We start from the raw sequence: 22,261 nt of genomic DNA on the forward strand, positions 1-22,261 counted from the left end.
CACCACAGGCACCATCCACCACGGGTCATGTCAGGTGGGCTCTGCGACACAAGGATGTCTTTTGGAGACGTCCTTATGGCACGGGAGCCCCAGCACCCTGATAACTTCCAGTTGTACACCCAATGCTGCAGCCAGCTAGTTTGGCATTTTAAATAAACTACAACCTTGCATGTTTAAGGAACACAGTTAAAAGACTTTACACTGGAAGACAAAATGATCGTGCTTGTTTTCTACATGGTTGATCTTGTCCTGTTTTTCCTAATAGAATGGAGCTCTTTAATGGAGGCAGTAGCAGCTTGTGCTCCTGGGGAGGCCTTGTCTCGGTCACACGACGAGTTTGATCTCGGGTTGTGCATGGCCTTTCGATGCTGACCTTAATGTGCTGTTAGTTACTTGAAACAGGCAACACGCGGAAATCTTTTCTTCCTCACTGTCACTACTTTTAACTAAAATGGATTTTTGCAGCAAAGAATACTTGGCTTTTTTGGTATATCGTACCCCTGATAGAGCTGTTTTAGGGTTGCATTCTTACAATCTTCAGAAATTACACTTTGGTCCAGAAGCTTCCGTTGAAGAAGCTTCTGCTTATTAGTTAACAAGCTAGAAATCTGACCTAAAGGATTTATATATTCAATTTTATTAAAGCCATCAGTATTTGGGCAACTCAGGATTCCTGTGATTGGCAGTTCAAAAATACAATGATCTTTTGTGTCTAGTGCATGTAATGCTGGAGAATATTTAAATCAATAATAGTGCTATCAGAACTGGAAATCAAATGCAAAATAATTCCCTGGGCTTCCCATTTCTAATGGCATTTGCTCTTTTGATGAATTGCTAATGCATTTTTGGACAGAAGAGCTGGCAGACCAGCCAACTCGACTATATAAATGGAAGAGCTGGGAGAGCGGTATTGTATTTACCACTATTTACTGCTAATGAACAATGCACCATTCAGCACATTATCTCTCCACTATGAATCCTTCCATTTCTGAACAAGCAACATCTAAATAAACTTTAAAACTACTCTTTTAAGAAATTACTGTTTTCTTCAATGAAATTTTAGCTTCTTTTGTTTGTTTTGAAGTGACAGTATCAAGTCAAAACATAATTATATTTGTAAAAAGGCAAAAATGGGTTCAGCAATGGTGCCTGCCTAATCCTCCTGCCAATTTCCACGACTCAAACTGTAATGCATTTTTTCTGCTTTCATTTCCTTGTGTCATTTCTGACACCCCCTGAAACAGAAGCAATCTGAGTAACTGGCCGTCAGACCTGCTCTGGCAGCGGTGAAATGAACTATATCCAACGTACTGTCCTATGGATAGATGAGGAATGGGGGAGAAAACAGAAAAAAAAAATCCTCTAATCTTTCCATTTTATACAGGCTGTAATTTTGTTTTTTATATTTAGCAGTAATTGGCTAAAACTCACACAAGTAATCAAGCACAGATAAAACTGTGAGGTGTTTTACTTATTTGTTTAATAATGTCACCGTAGGGACCCAAAAAAACGTGCACTGAATGTGAGTTTTATTACCATGAATTACAAATTTTGTCAGTGTTTTAAAAAGAGCAGTAGTTTTGAGATGTTTCTAAGCATGCTGCTGTGCTATGATTTCTTTTTGTAGTGAATTCAAAAGGATTTTAAAAGCATGAAGTATTTCTGATTCCCAAAGGACCCTGGCTTTGCTGGAAGGTGACAGCCATAAGACTGTAAAGAAAACTTTATATTAGTGTACTGTCTTGGAATTTTTAACAGATGTATCTTTTGATCTTGAGATATTAAAATAATATTAATTCTTTACTTAATTAACTATGCTTAGCACCTTAATTAAAACCATCATATCCTCTACATTGTATTTAATACATGTGGATATATAGATGTATTTAACAGGCATGGTGTAGAAAGAGCTGATATCTTACTAGTCCTTTTCCAAAGTAGTTTCTACCTGCAGAAATGTTTTAATGATATGTAAAAATATATCCCTAAAGACTATCTTGAAGAAAATCTTATACTTTTCCCCATATTTATGTGTTGGTTCTTCTTCCTGAGCTTTCCATTTTGACATTGTTACGCACCTTCCAGACATTCCAGTAGTATCACACTGAAATTGCTTGGAGGGATCAAGACAACAAATTAAATATGCATTTCAAAAACAGAAACATACTTTTTGGCTTTATGCATTTTCAAATGAACATGGATTTTCAAATTAATATGCTTTATTCATTATGAGTGATTGAATGGCCGTGACACAATTAACAGAAACCTCACAAGGTAGAATATAATCTTACAGTGTGAAGGTAACAATTCACAAGACAATAGATTCAGGTAATACCTTGCTTTTCATTACTTTGAAATTTCCTGAGTCATTTGGTTTCAGTCTCGCTACTGAAATCCAGCATCACTGGATGGCTAGAAATTTCCTTTTTTTTTTTTCGTAGTTCTTTGTAGATTGCAAACTGCTTTCAAAAAAAAAAACACAGCATATTTCCCTGTCTCCCAGTTTTGACTGCATCTGGCGAATTTCTCATCCTTGCTATATGACTGTCTCTGCAGTGCTAAATGGACCCATGCGATTTCTGCCATAACAAGGCTTCATCCTTAACTGAGACTTCCAAGCAGAAAAACAGAAATTGTGAATAATAGTAACAGTGATTATCCATATGGAAATTGCATCCATTTGAGAAAAAAAAAAAAAAAAAAAAAAACACTGATCTGGGCTGAAATGAAAGGCAAAATTCCCAGGGGGAATTGGATTCTCTTGTTGTGAAGGACAGAACAGAAAGTAGAACACTCTCGATTGCATTCATCTCTGGATTAGGAGAAAAAGTCACACGGGTGTAGGACAAAGGGCTGTAGCTGAGTCCTTTGATACATGATGCACCTGCATCTTCACCGAACTTTCCCCAATAATCTCAGCACTAAAAGAGGGATAGGAGAAGCCCCTTTATGCTCCAAATGTAACAGCAACTCAAACCTAATGGTGAGGTTGGAGCTGCTTTGCTGGGTCAAGAGCAGGTTCTGGTGCTTTCTTTTTCTGAGCTCAGGCTGCTCAGGAGGGAGGCAGAGCAATGATTTTGAAGCTGATGCTTACCTGAGAGGCATGCTTGCTACATCCCTGTTGTCAAGGCTCAGACTGTCCCATCAGTCAAATAATGCTTTTACAATTGTTAATTCTCCATACCTGTAATAGGTACATGTTTTACAAACCTAACTCTTAAGGTTTTGATGCAATCATACAACCAATACCTGCAGTCTGAAGCATGCTGCATCAATGCCGCTCTAGTTACTTTTGGCGTTTCTGCTAATTCCCACTAAATTACATAAACCATGCTCTAAAATCCTCAAGTCTCTTATATATAGTTTCCAAAACATGTCTCAAACTGAGCTACAAGGTCAGAGAGGAACAAGCACAGGTTTTCTTAATGACCGTCAGAATCTCTCACTTGGCCAAAAACCAGAGAAGCAGCACTGCAGTGACTCCAGCAAGCCCACAGCACCACAGCCTGGCCCACATGTGCTCAGCACCAGCCCTCTCCTACTCACCCCATAAAGCCCCTTTGCTCTTCTTTGCACCTCCAGTCGTTGTAACAGGCCCTGCGGTTTGTTCCTGCAGGAACAGTTTGTTTTCAGCCTGCACAAGTGCAGGCTGAAAAAAATGTGCAGAAAAGCACATGTCCATCATCGAGTCACACAGGCAACACCACTTATGCGCTATTCAGCGTTAGTGGAATACAATTTACAAAGCGCTATTTGTGTGTGCTGGCTTACTTCACGTTTAAAATATATTTCATTTACTTCTTTTTCCTTCGGGAGACATGGGGAACACTGGTGGTTAGGTGATTTCTTCTTTTGCTTCCTTGCTTTCTGAACTGTATGCAAAGAACTAGACTCTTAGGCAAATTGTGGGGACCAAATACCCTGAGCGGGGTGTCCCCAGTACAGACTCCAGGACACGCTACTGTCACATTCTCACCACAGAACGATAGCCACTTTACTCCCTAATGCAACAAGTGCAATTTTTTTTCAGAATGACAGATTATGTAAGAGAGATTTTCACTTACAAATTCTGTTTCAGTTTCACCCATTGATTCATTGTTTCAAAGGATCCATTATCTCTCCAATTTTCTCTACTATTCCACAAAAGGTCATGTTACTGTTTCTGGAACTTTTTGAGGAAAAATAAAACTGTGCTTCTCTTCAGATCTGAGAAAATATTCTCACAGCTGCTACTGAAAAGGTTAAGACTGTGCCAGCAGCTCCGATGGTCAGCGCCGGCTACTTGTTTGATTTTTTGCAGAGAGCTGGGATGCAGCCCTGCACGTTTGTCAAGTTTTCATTGTAGAGCCTGGCAGAACCAGTGAGCATTTATCTGCAAGAAAAGCAGCTTGATGTCAAAGAAGTTCTGCTGATAAGATTGTCTCTTTTGCTGCTGGTGCTGATAGAGCTTTAGGTGGGTTGTAAATAATGGATATATTTGTACAGCACGTGTTAGCTGCTATTACACATGTAAGGAATGCAATCGCTCTGGCTTTTGGCTTTTTGTAATCAAGTGTTTATCAAAAATAAATTCTCTAATAGAAAACCTTCACCGATCTTCATTGTAGGTGTCCAAGCATGATGTGAACTACTCATTTAGAAAGATACCTACATACTGCCATTCTGGAATATTGACAGGTCTGCGATATGCACTCGCATTCCCACATTGAGAACATTAAGCCACCCTTAGCTATAACTGTATCTAGACCAGCTGAACAGAGGTGATTTGCAAGGGAACGTACATTTTCCTAGCTTTAGGAAATACATTTCTCTGAATTGTGGGGAAAATATCTTGAACGTAAAACTAATAGGGTAGTTTCAGCCATATTTATTTAAAAAAAATCTTTTCTGTTTTTAGGTGTGATTAGTGAGCGTCTTTCATTCTAATCTAATATGCTTTCCACTGATACATTTCTTTTTGAGGTAATTGCATTAGAACTCGGTTCTCAGTCCTTTTCAGATAAATACCTAGACCTTTTGTTTGCTATTTCAATCAAAAGATGAATTGTTAATGCCTGTGCAAAGAAGAAAAGCAGTGTTGAGCACAAAATAAGAGGGCAAAATGCTGAAGTTCAAAACTTGCCTTCATTGCAATCGATTTCTTTCTAACCATTTGAATTTTCCAACAGAAACATTTCAGCAAAAGTGGAGGGTAGGGGTTGACCTTGCAAAGTTTGGGGAAGGGCTAGGAGGCATGCTTTCAGAGGGGAAACATCTTCTGATGAAGAAGCTCCCTTGTCCCCATGCTGCTGGCACACATTCCTGGGCAGTGAGGACGTGGTGCCCTCTTCATGTGGAATAGGGCCGGGGCAGGGGGCTCAGGGAGAGGCAGGGGCTGTGCCTCTGCCAGCCCTTGCGTGCATGCTGGGGGTGAGCAGTGGCTCCGCTCCTCCTGCCCACCAGCAGAATGAGAAGAGGCAGTGCTACAAGCACAGGGGCAGCTGCCCCAAAGCCCCACAAATCCACCAGCACACACACCACAGGAGTGTTAACATATTTCTGAGCAGTCAGTGAAATTGCACAGGCAACATTTCCTTCTCATTGCGTTTGACATCAGTGCCTTTGCTGAGTGTCTCTTCCCTGACCATCAGTGTCATTCTTCATGGCAGGTTCTGCGCTAGATTTAGAGATAAAACCAAACCCTGGTGTAAAACGGGCACTCTCCTGAGAGAGAGATGAAGAAGCTGCCAACTGTTCAGTGCCAACTGCTGTGGGCATCAAGCAGCCTTCCACAGCTTCCCAGAAACACAGGCACGCACTTAAAATACCCAGGCTTTCTCACTGGAGACCATATCAGTTATATATTAGATATTCGTCTTTCATTCTTGCGTATTACTAATTGATAGCTAAGGTTTTTAGTACGCATCACATTTCATTTTCTATTGTAGTTGTAACTAGATTCAACATACAAAGAAAAATTCCTTAGAGCTAAAGATTTCAATGAAGAGACTTTATAGATCTTAGTTTTACACGACGCTTCCTTTTTGTACCAAAATTACTCTTCTCTAGCTGTTCAGGTCCACGTTCTGCTCCAATTTGCATGAGTTAAATCCAAACTAGCATCAGTGGCTTTAGCAGAATTAGTACAAGTGTGTTGACAATTTTTCTAACAGCATTAGTATTTTCCAGAAACCCCTAACGGTCCTAGTGATCCAGGCCCCACCACACTATTACATAGACGTTGGGACACAATTTCAGCTTCAGAAAGTGCTGGGAGAGCAGGAAGGAGTGGATGAGAAGGGGGTGAGCTTTGTGCTTCTTCTCCTTCCCTCTGTGCCTCAAACCTCGCCCATCATCTGCATGGGAGCTCTCATTTGATAACAAGTCTGGAGAAAGCAATCCATTCTTCAGAGGGAAGACTATTAGTCTAGTTAGTGTGATTTTCCACTAATTTTCCTTAATTAATAAACTATTTCTAATTAGGAAAGCTGCAAAAAGAGAAAATCTAAGCTATTTGAATATCTCTTCCAGCAAAGCTGAGCTGCAGAGTGGACTGAATGCCCAAAGGAAGCTTGAAAGCTTTCTTGCAGTTATATTGCCTTCTTTCTTACCTTTCCAAATCCCCTGCAGAAAATTCACTTGATATGCTGATCCATTTGAACTTTAAGTTGACATCTGCATGAACTCGTTACCTGAAGTTTTGGGTCAGTTTCCTGACTGCTGCATATACTTCAATGTTTTTAATCTTTTATTTTTTTCTAGCCTTTGCTATTGCAAGATTTCAGCAGTTTTGAAATAGCAAGAAGAGGTGTTAAAAAAATACACCAATTTTTTCTTTTATCAATCAAGGGAAAGCTGAGAGGGAAAGGAAATGAAAAAAAAAAAAGAAAAAAAAAAAGAAAAGAAAAAGGAAAAAGAAACTTGAGCAAAAGAGCAAGCACTATTATTTTTAGAATAGGCAGCTGCTTCTGACAGTTCACCTAAGGTAGTTTTCTATTTCTCCACAGGACTTGAATTCATTCCTCTCAAGACTTTTCTATTGATCCTCTTTCTTTCCAGGGTTCCTGACCTTCCTCCTCTCCTGTCCCAGCCCAGATGGCAGGCTTTCATATGGCTTGGCTCACTTGCCTGTGCTTGCGTTTTACATTTCAGCAGGGATACCTTGAAGATATTTAATCTCTTCACTTAAACCATTGCAACTGAACTGGTTGGTGATATTTTGTAGGTTTTTTTTTTAAATAGAAGTTATCTATTGAAATAAAAAGTCAGGTTGATTTTTCTACAACTACAAAAATCTTAGAAAAAAGTTTTCTAGTACCTTCTGTGTATTTTCAGAAAGATTTTGAAAAATAAAATTTTGAAAGTTTTCTGTCAACATTTTTGACAATTCAAATGCTAGATACAGAAATGTGCTTTCAAGTAAAATTTTCAACTTCTGTTTAACATCCAGCCCAGAGATTGGACTTTGAATTCTCAAATTCCTTCACTAGCTGCAATTTCTGTCCTCCACAAAGCACGACTGGAAGCTGCCTGACCCTCCCTTCACAGTTTGTTCCTGTTCACTGTCTACAAGGGATGCTTCTGCACATCCTGTGCCTCGCTGTCCCCATCACCATCTGAGAGCCCATCTGCTGCATTCTGCCTCTGAGCAAGGAGGAGAGGAGCCCGGGGGCTGTCTGAGGACAGCTCGGATGCAGGGGCTCCAAGTGGCAGCAGGACCCGGATGCGAACCCTGCCCCTGGGAGACTGCAGGCAAAAAGAGCTCTTGCTGGTACTGGCAGATAAGAGGTCGATAAAGAAATACGGAGGAAATGACTAGGTGTTGTGAGAACATGAGGAGAGGGGTGACGAGGAGGCTTGCTTTCTAGAAATTGCATTCAAAACTAAAATTGAATTTGGGAGTTGCTGATTCTTTCTTTGGCAAAGGGAAAGAAAAATTTAGGCCACAGTGGAAATGGCAACAGGTGCTCTTGAGATGGCTGCAGAATTAGGAACAGGATTTTTTGCTTTCTTGCTGCATGGAGAAAAAAAAACCAAAGAAGTGTTTTGAAGGCTGGGAGAAGTGAAAACAAAAAGTGTCTGTGGAAACACCGTAGAGAAGAGCAAAAAATAATTATCAAAGAGGAAAAATCTTCAATAAAATGCATGTTTTATTACTTGTGCTAGGGTATGTCTCGAACCATATCAGCACATTCCTGTTCTTGGATTCCTCTGCTGCCTCCCCCAGCTCCATTCATTGTCTAATTTTTTTCCCTTCTCTTTTCCATTACTCCTCATACTCTGTCAGAAAGGGAGGTTATTATCAATGATCGATTTTTCTCTTGATGTGTAATTGTTCAATGCTTATCTGTCAGGCTTCTTCATCTTTGGCCAAGCCCACATTGTCATATACCTGGTGTAATGCGTAGTTAAATTTAAGTAATGGATATAATGACTCACAAGAAACCAATTTCAGTGTAATACGGAAGAAAAATGATGAGAGCTTCCTGACGTTCCCTGGGGAATGTCTGTCCAACCTCAACTAGTTTGAACCACCACTAGGGAACAGACAGAAAATTCCTTTTTTTTTTTTTTTTTTTATTTCCTCCATTCTGAAATGGCAACCAAGTTAAATAAATAAGCTAAATGAAGTAAATTCCATCCGTAATTATACCCAATACTGAAAGTCAGGAAGAATTGCCTATGTATTTCAAAAAAGGAGCTTAAAGGAGCTTATTTTTGGCCACATTTTTTAGGCATTTCAGACATTAATTTTGGTGGTTAGGATTTCTAAAGAGCTGTGTAAAAGAAAAGATCATTAGAAGTGTGCCTGTAGGATACAGGCATTATTGTAATCCTTAAGGAAAAGACGTCTGTTCTTATTTAAAAACCTCTCAGCAGTACCACCATATAAACGTTGCAGTGCTGCCTCCAGCCTGCTGCTGGTAATGAAACCTGCCTGCCTGCCTCCATTGCCTAACATGAACATGAAGTAAACGAGACATTCAAAATTCACTTATTTGGGTGTTTTTTAAAAGTATTATTAGTTCAGAAAAAGAAATGTACTGTCATTTCTCAAAAAATTATGTTGCCTACCTTCAACCGGAATAAATCAGTAAAACAACACCAGGCTGAGCACCATCCTAGGGCTTTCAGAACAACTTGCCTCCCGATGAATAAACGAGAGATAAGCTTACATTGCCTACGCTGAACCTGTGCCCAAGCACATCACTTCCTCCACCACTTAATGCTCACAGACCACAATTGCTCATCTGAGAGTTTGTGGTTAGAAGTCTGGGTTTTTGTTTGGCTTGGTGGTTGTTTTTTTTGGTGGTGGTGGTGGTTTTTTTCATAGTTTGTGTGTATATATCCTTTTTATCTACTTTGACATTGTGTTTTGCTTTAATCTGAGCACACTGGAACAAACAACCCAATCTGCATCTTTCACTCCTGAAATCAGTATTCTTCAAAACAAACCAATTTTTTTATATTGCATATAACATCCTATGACAGCCCAAAATGAGTACAGTAGGCACACCTTTTAATGCTGATTATATTAATTGCTATTCAGGTCATAGCTTAGATTAATTATTGTGTTTGTGTAGGATGTTTGTTAAGAGGCTTCCTGATTGCTGTTCAGAAGATTGATTACTTGTTACATCTACTGCGTGGTTTCTGTGGGGAAAACATCTTTTAGGCTTCAACATTTGCAAACATACTGAGGCCAGGCAGGGCCACTGAGAAGTGAGTATACGTACACCTGTCACGCTGAGACACCACAACATATTTCCGTGTGAATATCGAGCTAGAAAATGGAAGACACAAACAGATGTGTATTTTACAGTGTCTGAATCTAGAGATAATAACATAGCCTTAGGCACTGATGTACCTCTAGTAATTACATTGAAGAGAGAAATTTAAAAGCACGCAGAACAACATCAGTTGGCACATTTGTGTAGAAGAGGCAAATAATTTACAAAAGAATCCACCAGAACCACTGCTATACCCTTTGCACAATGTGCAAAAAAAAAGTTTCAATTTCTTGAATCTCAAATCTCATCATTTGACAATGGCTTTGCAGGCAAACCCTGTGTGAGATTTTTCCTAGAAATTTCCTGCTTTGGGGCAGAAGTGGGAATATTAGGCTTCCCGTGGGGAAAAAGAAAAAAGCACAAAGTTCCATTTAGTATCTGGAAGATTTCACAGGCATTCATGAGTACATGAGCTTTAAAGGAATTCAAGAATAAATTCAAGTGTCTCTGTATTCACTGTATCTCATACTTCTACTTCGCCATATACCCATACTTTTATTTTTAAAAATGGTACATCAAGTAAAATTACTTAATATCACAAGACAAAAATAAATTACAGCCAAGTTCCTTCCATTAAGAGCCTGCTTCTGGTTCACAAGCACACACTCTTTGCAAGAGCATCTTTAGACTTTGGGGAAGAAGAGAGGGGAGGAAAAAAGTTTTACTTTTGGCTGTTCTTCATGAGAAGTTCTTGTTCTGGTCTTTACTGCTTGTTTTGTCATTTAGCATAATGGCTAGGAAGATGGAGGAATGAGAGGAAATTATACAGTAGGGAAAATGACTTAATAGTAATTCATTTTTTGTAATCTAGCATTTTTCCATCCCATTTTCTTTACCCATCTTAAGACACTGACCTTCTATTTTCTCATGCTTTTCTTCTTGTACGCAGAAGCCCTCATTGTAGGTAGGCTGCTATCTTCAGACCGGACAGTCAATTCCTTGCCTCATACACAGCAAAATGAAGGTGTGATTTTATGTGCATGAATCTAGTTATGCTATTTGGATTGTGCTAGCACATGTAGAAAAAAAAAGCTAACAAGGACCAAGACCTCTGGGAACTCCAAGTAATGTGTGATCCTATTACCCTACACTTTCAGTGCTAATGCTATCAACACGGGATAAATCACACTGGCACAGATAGGCATTTTTGTGTACTAGCTATTCCCTGATTTTTCCTTGTGAACATATCCATTGTGCTGTGAACCAAGGAGGGGTGAAATGCTGGACAGGCTGCTGATTATAATGGTTGCCTTTCTCTGAGGGCATTAGCTTCTGGAATAAAGAAATTTGGACCATGACTAAAACACTGACTGTAGGTGTGACTGATCAGAGGAGTTAGGAGGACAGAAGACTTGACACATACTTTTTGCTAGAATAATGTTCTAGGAAAAAGAAAGGAACTGTAGCTAAGTATCTGAAAATCAGGAAGAGGGCTGAAAAGCAGAAAGGAGAAGGTATTTCTTAACCTTGTCTGGAGAGATGCTTGGGCCCAATAAATGAACTGACTCTGGTTCATAATGCCTGTCAAGTGGGACCTTCTGCATATTCATGCTGGATAAGGACTGTGTTAACAGATTCTCTTCTCCATCATCAATTTTTCAAATAAAACAACAGGACTCCCAGTATTGCCTTACCATTTAGAAAAAAGACCCAGCTGTGGTTTCCTGAGGAATGACCTGAAATAAATGAGGATTAAGGAGGAAAAAAGCAGTAACAAAAAGCAGGGTTTAAGCTTCAATTATTTTTCGCCCTTTTTTTCCTGATGACCTCAGTTCTTCACACTCCTCCTTTCCCGTTTCATACCATTATCACCTCTCTATTTTAGTTTTACCTAGTGTTGCCGACAGTTAGTGATAACTTGTTTCAGAATTTGATTTTGCTCGTTTCCCCAGTGACTTCCCTTTCAGGCTGCTTTCTTGACCAAGGACACAGCTCACAGTCTACCTGTAAAAATACATGAGTAAGGGTAGCACTGTCTTATAGCGGAACTGCTGTAAGCAAGCACTCCTGCAACACTCCAGTCACTGATCACATTTATACAGTATCACGTTATTCACACAATTAGCTCTCAGAAATAGTCGCAGTGCCTTCAGGGAGGCTGCTTTGGGTAGTAAGTGCTCTCAGCTGTGAATAAAGCATTCACATTTTATTCTTCGGCCAGAAGAGTTGGAACAGCATGTGTCAATGTGTCAATACTTCCTGTGAAGTGTTGCTCCTCTGTCCGTGAAACTTTACACTTCTGAGGCAGTTAACCATGCTGTGGTACTTCTGCAAGTAAAAAATCCCAATAACGGTATCAGTATCAATTGTAATTGGTCAGAGAACCAAAACTTAATTTAGTCTGCATGCACTTCAGTGTCAAAATCTTCAGCTTTTGCAGTCTAAACAGTTTTGTGTTGTTTTTTTTCCCCCCAAAGAAAAAATATTTTAAAGATACTCCAGAAAACAAACATTTGAGGATATAATTTCTTAACTTTTTGGTCTACTGCAGCTTTAATGAAGTCACAAGTTATTCCCGCTTTATCCTAACCTAGACTTTCCCACAGCATTTCATTAGAGATGATAAAGTAAGCAACATAGTCTAGGTTTTATCTAGGTTTTCACAGCACTAAAGAGTAAATATATATTTCTATGGAGATTTTATTCAGCCACTATTGATATGATCCAGGCAGCTAAAGATGATCTCCCCTTAAGCTCTGGAATAGTCTAGGGACATCGCACAGAACCTGCTTTGCATGTAACTTTTTGCATTATGTCACGTGACAGTAGAAAAACATGGGTTTCTTCTAAAATTGATAAAGAAACAGTACTGACATAAGGAAGTTGCATTGTCCTTATGAGTACTTGGTTTGTCTTGGATCATTGCAAAAAACTAAGTAAGCCTTTCCTAGCCCTTCTTATTTGTCTAACATCTCAAAAGCCAAAATAAATCCTTCATGCACTTTCTCAAAATTTGACATATACTACAATTGCCTTTTAAAATATCATAAAGATAAAGCACAAAACCACCAAAGAGACTGGAGTCTGTGGTGCTGCTTTTATAGATTAATGATGCATTTTCTTACAAGATCACTCGTACACTTAATTGTTATTCTTGGTGTCTCACTGGTTCAGAAAAGTTCTGTTCCCGAAGTGTCACACGCGCATGCATCACTGCTGCCTGTTCTGCTAACACCATGCAGGCAGCATACTGCAGCCTGCTCTCAAAGCACAACTTCCACTTGCAGAACATTTGGTCTATTCCTAATTTAATTAGATTCATTTGGTGAATTATTTTAAAATGTCATACTTCATAACTGGTGTTTTTTAAATGCTGATATAATAGGGAAAAATTAATTCTACATGTAGTCCAGTAATACAATAACTCCAAACAATAAAACAGTGGGAGAGAAATCTTCATCTGAGATGACTGGGGGAATACATCTCTTATCACTGTGATCTCATTCTTTTTACCTTCACCACCATTCATCAAGGGATTGATTCTATTCTCTGTGTCCTGATTTAACACAATGTATCCCCTCATTATTACTTTCAACATCATAGACTCTTGCTGCTGTTCGCATACCTCAGTGTCTTGGAGCAAATCTGCTTCACTTAAAACTTATAAAAATATTTCCAGTCTTTTGTGGGAATTAAGAGAAGCACATGAAGGACCCGTCCATCCCACGTGGAAGAGTAAAAGCACCAAATACCTGTAAGGCCTGACCTTATTCCTTGGGCTTCTCCCTGGAGCATTCCTACCCGAGGTACTCCTGAGCACAGGACGCGGCTGCTCTGTCTGAGCAGAAATCTTCTCCACAGCACAGCAGCATGCGAGCACCTGAGCTTCACAGACCAGTGCATGACAGCGTGTCATCATGACAGTGACAAAAGAGCAACTGTCTCTCAGCAAAATAATAAAAGTGACAATCAGATCTAACAAAACGCTATCAAGATTGGCAATGCCTCATGGCAGAGATCATCTTCATGTGCTTGAGCAGAGCCTCTCAGCAGGCTGTTGGTCTAGGACTGCTCTGTGACTTGTTACTGCAGTAGCAGTGTGTAAACAAACATTAATAGTTAACATGTCCAACAGCCCAGCAGAAAGATTTTCTCCCTGCTTAGCTTAGGCCATTATATTAATTTTGTTATTGTAACCGAACCATAAACATTTTACAGAGACTTACGGTATTCAATGTAATTGTGTTTCTGGAATCAGAAGGCTGGACTTGGCCTGGCAGTCTTCTGAACTACAAAGAAGTGAACAGCAGGATCGGGAATACTGAGCTGAGAAGCTTTGACATAATTCACTTGTTAACGACAAATGCGTGCGCTCTATCAGGTGCAAAATCAGAACCTGAGCACCACTATTAGATTTTATCCTAAACTCTTCTGCAGAATGATGAGCACCATTATTGTAGAAAAAGCTAGTAGGACCCTCAGCATCTGTCCTTTTAGTCCGTTTATCTCATATCAGCCCAAGCCTGACTTCACCCAGCTATTGTAGACTCTGCTAACAAAGCCATGAATTTGCAGGTGGCATTGAAAAAATAATAACCCATTCACAATGTGACTGACCAATATCAAGCATCTTAAAGGTGCCCTGAAGGACTTCTAGCCCGCAGCGTAATTTAATTAAGATATCCAAGTGATAGCAATTATATCATTTATGACAGCTATTCTATTATAAAGCATTTTTTAATTAACAAAAGGTGATACCTGTGAAGGCTGCACTGCTATGAAACATGGTTTACACTCAGAAACACAATTGTTATTCACATTTACTCATGTCACACATTTGTTTTACTGCCTTTTTATCTGCTTTTCTGTCTAGCCCATGTTGAAAGCATTGCAGGCAAAGCATATGCAGTTGGCCTGCTCATTCAAACCATGTTTCTTTTTCTATGGCTTTCTGTATATCCATAATAAACTAAAGCCTAGTCTGTTAACATTAACAGAGATTTCTTGAAAGCTATATGGATCGTGTTTATCTCTTCTGTTTGGGAATGAGTGGACAATTAGGACAGCCCAAGCTGAGAGCAGCCAGTGCTGTTCTCCGGGCTGTGGGAACACCTCACTCAAACTGCGTCCCCTGCGCTGGCACCAGGGGGAGATCAGCTGTGGCAAACCAGGCCAGCTTCAGAGAAGCGTGATGTATGTGGAGCTAAAAGCTGCTGGGGAGTGACAGGATGATCTGGGACCTCATAAATACTAGGATACCTCCTGGAGCTTTTATTCAATTGCCACTCAGGTTTTATTCAGTGAGAACATCTGTTGATTTCAATGAATTCTTGACTAGGAATTAATTTAATTTAATCTCTGGATAGGATTTGCCTCATTGAAAGGAACTTCAGAATTTGAATAAAATCATAAAGTTCTAATGAAAAACTTCCTGTAGCATCAGGTTATTTTATAACATAATAAATATTTAAATATCTCTTCATATATTCAACATACTCAGTTTGAAATAGTTTTCTTCTTACATACTCACATACACCAAAGTACTCTGATTTTTTCTGTTTTTGAGCATTTTAGCCAAAACTTTGGATTAAGCCAGGTTTCCTGTCATCCAGATATATAGAGAGGCAGTTTCTCCAGTCTGGGGAGCAGGGAGGACAGACACAGGACAGGACCCTGCACAGAAATGTTAAGTCAGAGCTAAAGCTGCTTGCAAACCTGAATATCGTTGTTCTTCTAAGTTTCCAACTTCTAAATCTGCAAAATAATGTTTACAGAATTAAGTCAAGAAAAGCAGCCTAAGAAATATTGGCACTGTAGAAAGCTTTACTAGGCATAAAGTCAGATGGAGAAATTGATTTTATAATCTAAAGCTAGTCAGTACTGAGTTCCAAAATACATACAGATAAGTATAGAGATATAGATGGTGATAGTCACAAATGTTTGCAAGGAGGCAGGAGATAAACAGATTTTTTAAATAGCTTCTATGACAAAGACAAGTAACTCTCAGCTTGCTCATCAAATAAATTGCAGCAATAAGTCATTTAAAATAGCTCATAGTGACATACTAAAGTTAGTACAATCAAGCAATTTAACGGGCTTGTTTTCTTATGTACGTTTTAATTGTTGGCCAACTTGTGAATTCACAAGTGCCAACGTAAAGTATCATTTATTGAACTAACATATGCAAATGCTGTGTAACAAAATTCATAGCAGTAATCTCAAATCCATTTAAAATTTAGAGCCCTATGCTGACTTGAGTTATCAGCTAAAATTTAGAGATCTTCCATTGATTTCACTGCAGTACTTCCAGTAGACACCCAATCAAAAATTAGGAGAAATGAAAGTAAAGAAATCTAAGGGCATAAATCTTTTGAAGTTGCCTTTTTTTTTTTTTGCATTAACATATCACAGATGGCCATACTGAACAGGGTGATCTTATATGCCGTCTTAAAGGCCATCATTACAAGCAGAACTGTGCCACTGCCTACCCTTAACATACTTTTCTTTGGGCCTGAATATACTCGCATGGTCTGCACAAGGTGTTTTTTATATAAAGCATAATCAACAAGACTTAAATGCTGCATATCTTTAAAGAGACGTATTGATTTCTTCATGACATAGTACAGCCCTGTGTCTGAGGAAGGAATACCTCCCCTTCTCTCAGGGCTTTTATTTTTGCACCCTTATAGTGATTCATTTTATAGACAGCTATTTTTCATTCTAATAAGTGTACTTCACAGAGCTCCTCTAGTACAAACTGGGAGCTAAAACTCCCTTTAAAGATAAATGCTGTAAGGCACTATATTGCTTAAATTGCAGAGTAACTGTAGGAATACACAGAGGCATATCCATCATCGTGGTCAGGCAACTCCATGCCTTTCTGGCTCCGGGTGCTGCGGCACCCAGCCACGAGAGCATCTCACCTCAGAGAGGCATCTGAGCCCCGTGGAGCTGACATTGGCACCGTGCCCTCACCAGGGGGCTGCAGGAGATGGAGCTGGGCAACCCTGATCTAGGGCTGCACAGCCGGGGTGCTGGCAGCTGCTGCAAGCTTTTGACCTTTCCTTTACAACACTAGGCTGCAAATCACCTCACCTGCTGGAAAGCAGTGCTACAGCCAACCAGCAAGTCATTAAGCAGCATTTTTACTCAAAAACAGTAAAAGAGCCAGATGGGCTGGGAATGAAGAAATATAATTTTTCAGATTTCAAATGGCAGCAGTTAATTGCATTACTTTATCTGAGGTGTTCTCTTTATCGCGTCTTCTGCAAGACAAGCCTGTGATGGGTGGAACTGATAGGGAACATAATATGCTGTAATTTATTACTTCCCATGGTGGTTCACTGAGAGGAGCACACTCAGAGCTTCTTTTTATCAACTTACTCTGTAATGGATGGAAATGTATTAAGATAAAAGGAATCCCTGCCCTTAAACTGTACCTTCAGGCATCCTAGCAGGCAATTGTAGAAAGCCTGTTTTTCCATTACAGAAAAAAACACATTTAGTCTCTTCTTGTGTAGAACTTCCCACACCTACCACAGGTCAGTTTTTTTAGGGTGTATTTGTACTACATTTGTCTGGAGTCACACTACTCATTCTGCCATATGCAGCCAGGCAGAGGACAACACCACAGGTATAGAGGTGGCAGCACCACATCCATTCAGGGCAAGAGTACTGCAGTACCAAGCAGTGCTGCGGGCTGTACTCAGCCCAGGCTGGCAGGGATACCTGAACTGGCAAATTAACACAGGTGCCACACGTGGCTTCTCCTTGTTACAGTGGAGGCTGCAGAGGTTGAAAACGCAGCCTCATTGCAGCAGCCTTACCAAAGCTCTAGGGAGAAAAAGGCTCTTCACTTCCAGATACAAATTACTTCAGAGCCAGCTCAATAAGCAAGATACCCAATTCAAGGAAGTTGTATGCAACAATGATGAAAACATACAACTGAACGTTTTACATACATTTTCCTAGGCATTTCATGCCTTAGAGATAGGTGCGCTTGTATTTCAGGTAGAAGATTCTTGTTCCGGCTTGGGACGTCCCCGTCATTTGGGACAGTAGCTGAAGCCATGAAATATTACCGGCAACCTGGCTTTATCTCCAGTTTTCACTGCTCTGAGTTTTCTGCTTGAGGCAGCTGAGCCTGAGGGGCAACAGCAGAGATAACAGGTTCTACACCCCTACCTCTGCATGGGGCAGGAGCAGCTGCTTTTGTTTCTCTTACCCTGAGATCCAACCAGTTGGAATTTGCATAATTAAATGTTTTGAAAAATGGCAGGCTGGTAGGAGTCAGTGCAACCACATAACATCTGCAAATTTACACTTCTGGTAACAGTCTGAGTACACATCACCTTAGGAAATTGTATATTTTTCAGAGATATGCTATTATTTCTTATTATGGATATATGTAATAAGGGAAATTACATGAAAATCCCCAACACATAACCAAGTAAGTTACCAGCTCATCACAAAGTTTGCTACCTTTCCTCAAAAGATACTGTACATTTGATTGGATTACTTATATCAGTGCAGTATTCTAATGTGGACTTGATGAGTGCCTTCATTCTCTTCCAAAGTACTACAGGCTATAATCCGAATGCACAATTCATTGTGTGTACTAATACAACATCTTTTCACTGTATAATGAAATTCAGCATCTAAATTTGTTTCTCTAAGAATTCCACATTATGTGGGAATACACTGTGATTCATTAGAAACATTTATTTTACCATCTTGACAAACAAAGGAAGGCAAAACAACATAGCCCACCTTGTAAGAGAAATGAAATGAAATTGAATTTCACTTACAATTGTCATTTTTGTTTATGTTACTTTTCCTTCATCACTTTCATGGTTCAAATACACACAAGGGTCCTCTGAGTCTGAGAATTCTGTGAAAAAATGATCAAATATAACAAAAATGAGTGCAGATTCTATTGCAATAGAAAGAGGGTGGGTTTTTTAATATATTAAAACCAATGTTTCTGCATAACATCAGCAATTCTAATTGTGGTGTTTGACATTCAGCGTTAATCTACTGGCTCTAAAGCTTATTAAAATGGCAGTAGACACAGCAGTAATACAGAAGCAGGTCAGAAATTCTGAAGAATAATACTGACATTAAGAATCAGAAATAAAATTACAGTTAATATAGAAATATAATTTTGCATTAAATCCACTGGCATAGAATCAATAATACTCAGGAACAGAACGAGCAATGCCTACAGATGCAGACAGTTCCAGAAGTGCAGCTGAGACATTCCCAACAAGAATTTCTTCTCTTTAGTTCCCTTTATTTGTTGTCTGTCTGGCTCTGCATTTTCTTTTCTCTATGGCGTTAGACAGAAAATTAGTACAAAGACAAGAATTCTCTTTGCAAAAGAGATCCGTGGGGCAAAGGAAAATGGTTTGTTCCTGGCCTAGCCACCACTCAGGTGAGTGCTCATTACTCACCTCTGTGACTGATCTTCCCCAGCTGTAACTTTGGAGGCAGCTGAACTACAAATCATTGAGATCTACAGCTAAAAATATGCAAAAACTAATTATCATATTATTTAAACATGGGTTTTAAAACTCTTGTAACTTTAGGTGACACAGTTTTGCTATCCTTATTTATAGCAAATACACTACATTACTACATACTGTTGCATGAAGAACCCACTGAAATCACTGTGAATATGTAAAATAGGGGCAATCGTTTATGGAGAAAGATAACTTGCCTCGGCTTAGCAAAGCCACCTACTTCCAATGATAGCCAAGTAAAAGATTATGATAATTTGGAGAATTTACTATTGAATTGCACTCAACTCGTCTCATCATGAAGATTAATAAAATACCAATTTATTTTGGTAGCGCTCTCATGAATGCACATATTATTCAGTGTAATCTTTGCAGGCGTTTGATTAGACCATCTCAGAGGATAACTGTCTTTTTGAAAGAAAGCCAAATGACATACCCACACCACCACCCACCTATGTTTTGCATCGCATCTGACAAACAAGTTATTTAACTATTGCTACTACTCAGGAATGGTCTACAGCAGTCGAGTGTCCCACAGAGTAAGTGAAAATGATCCCATGAAAATTATTAAAGCAAACAGTGGTTTGTGGCAGGCAACCATTAAGGAATACCATGGAGGATTTGCTACTCCTCTGCTCATTGTCTCGCCATATTATATAGTCAATATCCCCCAGATTATGAAGACTAGACACATGACTATTTGTTCTAGTTGTACATTTAGGCAAGAAGATAGCATTTAAGTTGGAAGTAAAATCTGTTCCCCAAGGGTGAATACTTCAATAAGAAATGTGTCTTCACAAAGCCAGTTATGTTTGGATTTCATTTCCTCCTCCTTCCCCCCCCCTTTTTTTTTTAGTACAGGGACTTGTGTTTCAGTGCATAAAAATGGCTTTGTATGAAGTCTGTGTCAATCAGTATAGCTTCATACAACATATTTTGTAACATCACTCTTCATCATGACAGTTTGCCAGTATTCAGAGTAAAACGTAACACCTGCAGTCACAATGAGATAATGCAATGTGCCTTCCAACAAAACCAGCTGTACTTTCAAGGTATAGCATATCCCACAGTTCTGGAATTCTTCCACTTACAGGAAAGAATAAAATTTTCAGGTAAAGCAAAGAATCGGAAGCATGTTCACACACCTGCATGCATACAGAGAGGGTAAAGTACTATATATAGAAAAAAATCCTTTACACTGGAATTTATATCAAAGACTTTGCAAAAGAAACATCCTCAGTGCAGGCCTCAGTACCCTTTGCTGCTACTGTTTACATGTGCAGGAAAGAACCCAAATTTGCTGTCCTAAATCCTGCTGTCCTTTGAAATAATAAAATCTTAATGATGCCTTGAGGCAACAAATAATGAAAGTAATTTTGTTGGGACAGAACTGGTTGTGCCCAAGTCCAATACACATTTATGCCCCAGGAATAGTTCTTTACATCATAAATAACACTCACGCATCCAAGTAGCTATTTGTATATATAAATGATCTTTTTACAGATAAGCACAAATGTGACAGAATAGGCATAATTTAGCTCTTTATTCACAATTTAGGGTGCATTTTCACATTGCCCTTAAGCCATTCAATCTACGCCACTTCACTTCTGTCCCCAGCTGTTGTATCCCTTCTGGCACTCAAGGAGGCAAGCAGTACATCAGATCAGACTTGATTCAATGGAAAACAGACTGAGAAAATAAAGCCTTGGTTTCCAGACACTTCAGCCCTCTCATCTTGTTCACCACACAGCAGTATAATTGCTAGGTATAGAGGTGGCACAATTGGTGGTAAAAAAAAGTGGGAGTCTCCAAGTTTGTAAGAAACCTGTCTCTGGAGGCAATGCCAGCTTGGAGCCCCTCAGCTCACCAGCAGGAGCACAGGAAGAGGGACTGAGCAAGCAGCACTCTGTTAGATTGCAGACTGATGCTGGCTAGAGGCAGAGGTGGGCCCACAAAGGTACTGCTCTGAAAGATTTTTCCAGTGGGTCCACTGCAAGGTGCTGCACCAGAAAAGTGACACAGTAGGAAATCTACAAGACTTCCTAGAGCCCCCAACCCCACACAAGCTAGCTAAGCTTGTGCTACTTAAAAGAATAGCCCTGTTCTCATTTAACATGAAATTCAATGTAGCATCTGGAAGCCCTCAGTCTGTTCTACAGCAAGGGAAAGGTAGGGCTGCAAGCAGGCACCTGCAGCACAGGTTCATTCCTCCCTTTGCATATCTGCATGTGTACAGCCCTATCCCAGCCTTAAAATGTGGCCCTCAAAGCTTCTGATGTGCAAAACATCTATTTTAAACACCACAGTAGAGCTCTAACTGCAATTTGAGCTTCACTGAATCTGAAAACTGCCAAATAAAGCATTAATTATAAATTATTACCTTTCATGTTACCCAGCCAATCAAGCCAAACATGCAACTTGAGCTATTGTATGACCCACATGTCATACATTTGAAGTTTTAAGTTATTTTCACACCTACCTAGTAGGACACCAGCATTACAAACTTTCATTACCTAGTTAGAACCTGCACAGAAGTCAGAAGTATACAGCTTGAGTGGGTGTCATTTTACATTTGTTTTCTTCATCTTCATAGCAACTGCCTGTACTTTTCTTGTTACTCAGTATTCAGGTATAGTAGGAATAAACAAAAAGCCTTTATAATTTTGGAATTATTTTCTATTTTGCACTATACATTATTGCATCCTGCTTATGTAAAATACTTCTGAAGTTTTAATCAAATATGGTAGCCTTCAGTTCGACCTAAATAGTTGTATACTGTAGAACAGCTGTTTGCTGTCAGTTTTAACAGTCAGCTTTGGTGGACTGTCGGCTAATTCTTGAAGCTACATTAATGGGTTACATAGTATTTTAGATGCCTTCTGGATTAAAAAATACCACAAAGAGAAAAAGTACAGGTTTTGTACATCTTTCTCAGTAATCAAATATATGCAACTTTTAAACTATTTGTGTGACAATTTCAGTATGACAAGTTTTTGTCCAACTGTATTATCAACAGATGATTTTTAAACTGCA

General features: G+C 39.4%; 1 protein-coding gene and 1 long non-coding RNA gene across 14 annotated transcripts in view; one reads left to right on the forward strand and one right to left on the reverse strand.

Moving 5' to 3' along the window:
- The window catches only part of NTNG1 (netrin G1), a 159,777-nt gene that overhangs the window by 40,421 nt on the left and 97,095 nt on the right, over positions 1 to 22,261 (forward strand). The gene's annotated exons all lie outside the window — the stretch shown is intronic.
- LOC106019799 (uncharacterized) lies at positions 9,197 to 19,249 on the reverse strand. Of its 5 annotated transcripts, none has more exons than XR_011811098.1 (7): positions 19,163 to 19,249; positions 18,935 to 19,038; positions 18,518 to 18,600; positions 15,426 to 15,464; positions 13,937 to 13,999; positions 13,477 to 13,590; positions 9,197 to 12,038 (listed from the first exon to the last, which is right to left on the reverse strand). It is a non-coding gene; the product is annotated as an uncharacterized lncRNA (long non-coding RNA). The 5 variants fall into 5 exon arrangements; XR_005267457.2 differs by having other exon boundaries at positions 13,463 to 13,590; XR_005267453.2 differs by having other exon boundaries at positions 13,477 to 13,595.

This window comes from Anas platyrhynchos, chromosome 8, assembly GCF_047663525.1.
Source record: "Anas platyrhynchos isolate ZD024472 breed Pekin duck chromosome 8, IASCAAS_PekinDuck_T2T, whole genome shotgun sequence".
Taxonomy (NCBI): Eukaryota; Metazoa; Chordata; class Aves; order Anseriformes; family Anatidae; genus Anas; species Anas platyrhynchos.